This window comes from Amblyraja radiata, unplaced genomic scaffold, assembly GCF_010909765.2.
Source record: "Amblyraja radiata isolate CabotCenter1 unplaced genomic scaffold, sAmbRad1.1.pri scaffold_660_ctg1, whole genome shotgun sequence".
Classification (NCBI taxonomy): domain Eukaryota; kingdom Metazoa; phylum Chordata; class Chondrichthyes; order Rajiformes; family Rajidae; genus Amblyraja; species Amblyraja radiata.
Window position 1 is genome coordinate 67,596 of NW_022630687.1, and position 5,040 is coordinate 72,635.

The 5,040-nt window shown below is 42.1% G+C and overlaps 1 long non-coding RNA gene across 1 annotated transcript; it reads left to right on the forward strand.

Moving 5' to 3' along the window:
• The first annotated feature begins 2,760 nt into the window (after window positions 1-2,760).
• Window positions 2,761-4,341, forward strand: LOC116970227. Its single transcript, XR_004411068.1, has 3 exons — window positions 2,761-2,812; window positions 4,013-4,015; window positions 4,332-4,341. It is a non-coding gene; the product is annotated as an uncharacterized LOC116970227 (long non-coding RNA).
• The last annotated feature ends 699 nt before the right edge of the window (window positions 4,342-5,040 follow it).

Sequence of the window (5,040 nt, forward strand, 5' to 3'; positions counted from 1 at the left end):
GCTCCACTGTGAAATCTCTTCAAGGTATGTCTACTTTGAAGAAGTTCTCCTCTCTCTGATGAAAGTTCAGCAACAGCCTCTCTCACTGCTCCCACTCTGTGATTCTTCCTTCCCTCTTCTGTCCAGAGATGCTGCCTGTCCCACTAAGTTATTCCAGCAATTTGTGTCGACCCTGTCTAAGCTAGTTCCATTTGCCCACATTTGGCTCATATTCCTCTCAACCTTTCCTATCCATGTACCCATCCAAGTGTTTTTTAAATGTTGTTATAGTACTTGCCTAAACTGCCTCTTATCAACATTATGACTTTAGTGTTGAAAGGTTCAAGGTCATGTTGTTACTAATGCACTATAATTCAGATATTTTTCCATTAAAAAAAAGAGAAATGTTATGTGGCTGGTTTTACTTTGATGGAACACATTAACAATGGCCTCAAAATAGGGTAAATAGATTTACTTAATTTTTGAGCCTTTGCTGTTTTTAAAGAGGCAAATGTTGGTGAGTTAAAATTGTTGTCCCTTATAATAAATGAAATAGCATTATATTAACCTCAAGGTGCATCATGAGCTACCTGACTACTTTTACAGCAAGTGAACTGCATAGTGGCACCAGTTCAATCCTGACCTCGGGTTGTGTGTGGTTTGGAGGTTCCCCCTATATGCAGGTGGGTTTCCTCCGGATGCTCCGGCTTCATACGGCATTGAAAAGATGTGTGGGTTAGTAGGTTAATTGGGCTGCAAAATGCCCACAGAATGTTGGCAAGGGGTAGAATCCGGGAAGAGTTGGTGAGAATGAGGGGAGACTAAGAGATGGAAGCAGGAGTCAAAAGTGTTTGATTGTCAGATGTACCAAAACGGAATAATGACATTCGAATTTGCAGCGGCACAACAGGTTTCTAAACACAGTACTCAATAGATAATATAATAAACAAACAAAAAAAAGTACAATAATGTAAAAAAAACAATATAGTGTAAAACAAAACAAAAGCCAGAAGTTCCTAATGCAACCAAACCAGTTCCTAGTTCGAAGTTTAGTTAGAGTTTGCAATGTTCAATAGTTTGATGGTTGTTGGGAAGAATCTGGACCTGATGGTCACGGTTTACCTATACCTTTTTTCCAGGAAGCAGGAGGCAGGAGTGAAATGAGAACATGGCCAGGGTGGGGTGGTCCCTGATGATGCTGGCTGTTTGGGGAGGACTTTCACACTTGAACTTCTACAGGTGCATGGTAGAGAACATATTGACTGGTTGCATCATAACCTGGTTTGGAAACCCAAATGCCCAGGAATTAAGGAGATTACAAAAAGTTGTGAACACTGCCCAGTTCATCACAGGTACTGGACCTCCCCAGCGTCTGTCGCCCTTTGTTTCTTAGTGGTGGTAGAAGTCTGGTAGTATATAAGCTGCCCACCCAGCCACTGCCACTTGCAAACAGAGCACAGGAGACTTCAAAAGAAAGGAGAAAATAACAGTGCAGTGAAACAAATTACAGAGGTAGTTTTGCTTTTTGAACGGTTTGGATACTGTGAAGTCCATCCTGTAAATTATAAGTGTAGGAAGCAACTGCAGATGCCGTTATAAACAGAAGATAGACTCAGAAAGCTGGAGTAACACAGCGAGTCTGACTCGCTGAGTTACTCCAGCTTTCTGTAAATTATAACTCTATTTCCCCTTTAATGTACATTGAAACTAATCATAGCCACTGATCAGTCAATGGTAACCAGCAGTTGCGCCCATAAAACAACATTTTATTTGTACGTGAAAAGGTCTTTGGATCTATTTTGTTTATACTCTGTGGTCTGGTTCTTGTGGTGGTGGCCTTCCTGTACTTTGTAAATTAAATGCTAGCAGATGTGTTTTGTGAGCATGTGGCGCAAAATAAAATAAACTTGAGGATTCATACTGCTCCACTAAAATACGTTTGTTTTCCAGTCTACTAAGCAATCACATGTGGAGTTCTGAGTTTCTCTGGGCAGGAGTGGTCCTTGCAAGTTCTTTGATTTGGTTGAAATCAAAGACAGAAGGTCTACATCTAAATAAAACAGGTCAGCATTTGTATTGTGATCAATGAAGCATGCTCAACCTGCCATGCAAATTAGATAAATTACACTTTCTTTTCAAACCTTTTAGACTTGCAGCGGAGAAAGTGCCGACTATCTGTAAATAAACAAAAAAGTCAAACAAAGGAAAAGAAAAATTCATGCTTTCCAATCCACCAGGAGGCTGGAAAGGTGAAAAACATCCCCCCATGTATGTAATTAGTTTTCATATAAGGTATTGTTCTTCTTATAATCAGCTGTTCATTTATAGCATTAGAGACATTAAAGAAATAATTTTATTTGGAACTTGTTCTGAATTATTAGGTTAATTGGGCTGCAAAATGCCCCCAGAATGTTGGCAAGGGGTAGAATCCGGGAAGAGTTGGTGAGAATGAGGGGAGACTAAAAGGTGGAAGCAGGAGTCAAAAGTGTTTGATTGTCAGATGTACCAAAATGGAACAATGGCATTCTTATTTGCAGCAGCACAACAGGTTTATAAACTCAGTACTCAATAGATAATATAAGAAACAAACAAAAAGGCTTGATGATTTTTTAAAAAAACAGTATAGTGTAAAACAGAAAAGCCAGAAGTTCCTAGTGCAACTAAGCCAATTCCTAGTTCGAAGTTTAGTTGGAGTTTGCAATGTTCAATAGCTTGATGGTTGTTGGGAAGAATCTGGACCTGATGGTCACGGTTTACCTGTACCTTTTTTCCCCAATGGCAGGAGTGAAATGAGAACATGGCCAGGGTAGGGTGGATCCTGATGATGCTGGCGGTTTGGGGAGGACTTTTGTTGGACTAATTATGGGTCATGAACTGCAGATGATAGATAGTCACAAAATGTTGGAGTAGCTCAATGGGTCAGGCCCTGAGTCTAAAGAAGGATACCAACTGGAAACGCCCCTATCCATTTTCTCCTGAGATGCTGCCTGACCTGCTGAGTTAATCCAGCATTTTGTGTCTATCACTGCTTTTGCTCCTTACTATTTGTGGAATTGATACAACGTTTGATTGTTTAAAATCTTCCTTGCACAGGCACCCCAAGGAAAATGGAATGATCTTATTCCTTTATTTATATAAGAATAATACAAGCAAGATATTTAATCTAAATCTGGAAGGTATAAAACTGGCCTTTCGATGGGCCTTGCTTTGAAATGCATGCTGAACATGACCAATTAAGGTCCCACAGAACCAAAGTGGACATGGATTTGTAAATGTCAGTGTTTACAGCGTGGAATAGTACACAGTCATGGATCAGATGGGTTCTCAGTTTGTCACACAAACTCATTCAAATCTCATTATAGAACCTGCTGCTATTTGTACTGATCTAAAAAAATCTCAACCCAAATTTGTACAAAAGCCAGCTCAACATCTAAATTCCGAGCTGAATGGATTAAATACGATTATAGTTTTAACACAACCTTGAGTTATTTTTCAGTGTATCAGAGAAAAGAGATTATCAGATTATATGAATTCTAGGGTATGTCTTGGTAGTTGGTGGCAAAGCTTCTGGAAACAAAGCCATCTACAATTTCTGCCTGCTAACAATCTGTGATAATCAAATATTGCACAACAGGAATCAAGTGCACAGCAGGCCTCCAGAGGGAGAATACAGTGTAGACTAATACACACCTGAGAAAATACTCAATTCCTTTACATACTGTATATTACCCCGTACTGAATTTATTAGCACAGAGCTCTCTGATTAATGGCTTTGCATAAATTAATTGGATCGATGGGTTGCAGTTTTAATTATAAAATGCTTGAGTAAAGGGCCTGTCCCACGAGCATGCGACTCCAAGCGGCAAGCGCGACCTAAAGGGCCTGTCCCATGAGCATGCGATTGCGTGCGGCAAGCGCGACCAAACCAGAAGCGGGGGCCGCGCGGAGGTCGAGTGAGTGACATGAAGTTCGAGCGAAGTCCGCGGGAAGTTCGCGCGTGATGTACGGCGTCGAGGCGGTTGTGGGCCAGCAGGCCGTTGCCACACGGAGTTTTTGAACACGGTCAGTTTTTCGGAGCACCGCGTGATGTCGGGACCAGTTCCGCACAACTCCATATGGCTCCGGCGATCGAAGTGGGACCGGCCCCGCGAGGCCGTACGGCTCAAGCGACCACGTTAGGTCGCGCTTGCCGCATGGTGTCGCATGCTCGTGGGACAGGCCCTTAACCCTGAGTCCCACACATCAGCAACCTGTATATACTTACAAAGCACATTTTAAAAACTAGTGTATCTGCTGGGAAAAATATTTTTTACATCAAGGGTAACAACCTGCTTTCATAGGTGGATTCAAAGTTAAGAGGCAAAGCTAAAATCAGCAGAAAGCCCTGCTGGTTGGATGCAAGAATACAGCATGTTAATTTTTTGTTGTGAGCAGGACAGGAAGATTCCCCCAGGTACCAGTATTTAGTATAGTTTAGTTTAGAAATGCAGCATGGAACAGGCCCTGTGGCCCACCAAGTCCATTGACCATCGATTACCCGCTCACACCAGTTCTGTGTTATCCCACTTTTTCATCCCCTCCCTACACACTAGTGACAATTTTCAGAGGCTAATTAACCTACAAACCCACATGTCATTGAGATGTGGGAGGAAACTGGAACACCCGGAGGAAACCATGCGGTCACAGAGAGAACAAGCAAACTCCACACAAACAGTACCCAAGGTTAGGATAGAACCCGGGTCTCTGGTGCTGTAAAGCAGCAGCTCTACCAGCTACGCCACTGTGCTGGGACCACTTCTATTCACTATTTAATGATTTGGGCTTGGGAAACCATTGCAACATTTCTAGCTTTCACGGTGCTAACTACACAAAATATTGCCACCCTCACAGCCCAAAGACTAATAGGGATTGTTGGCATGATTTGTTCTGTCTGTACTACCTCACTTAGAAACATAGAAACATAGAAAATAGGTGCAGGAGTAGGCCATTCGGCCCTTCGAGCCTGCACCGCCATTCAATATGATCATAGCTGATCATCCAACTCAGTATCCTGTACCTGCC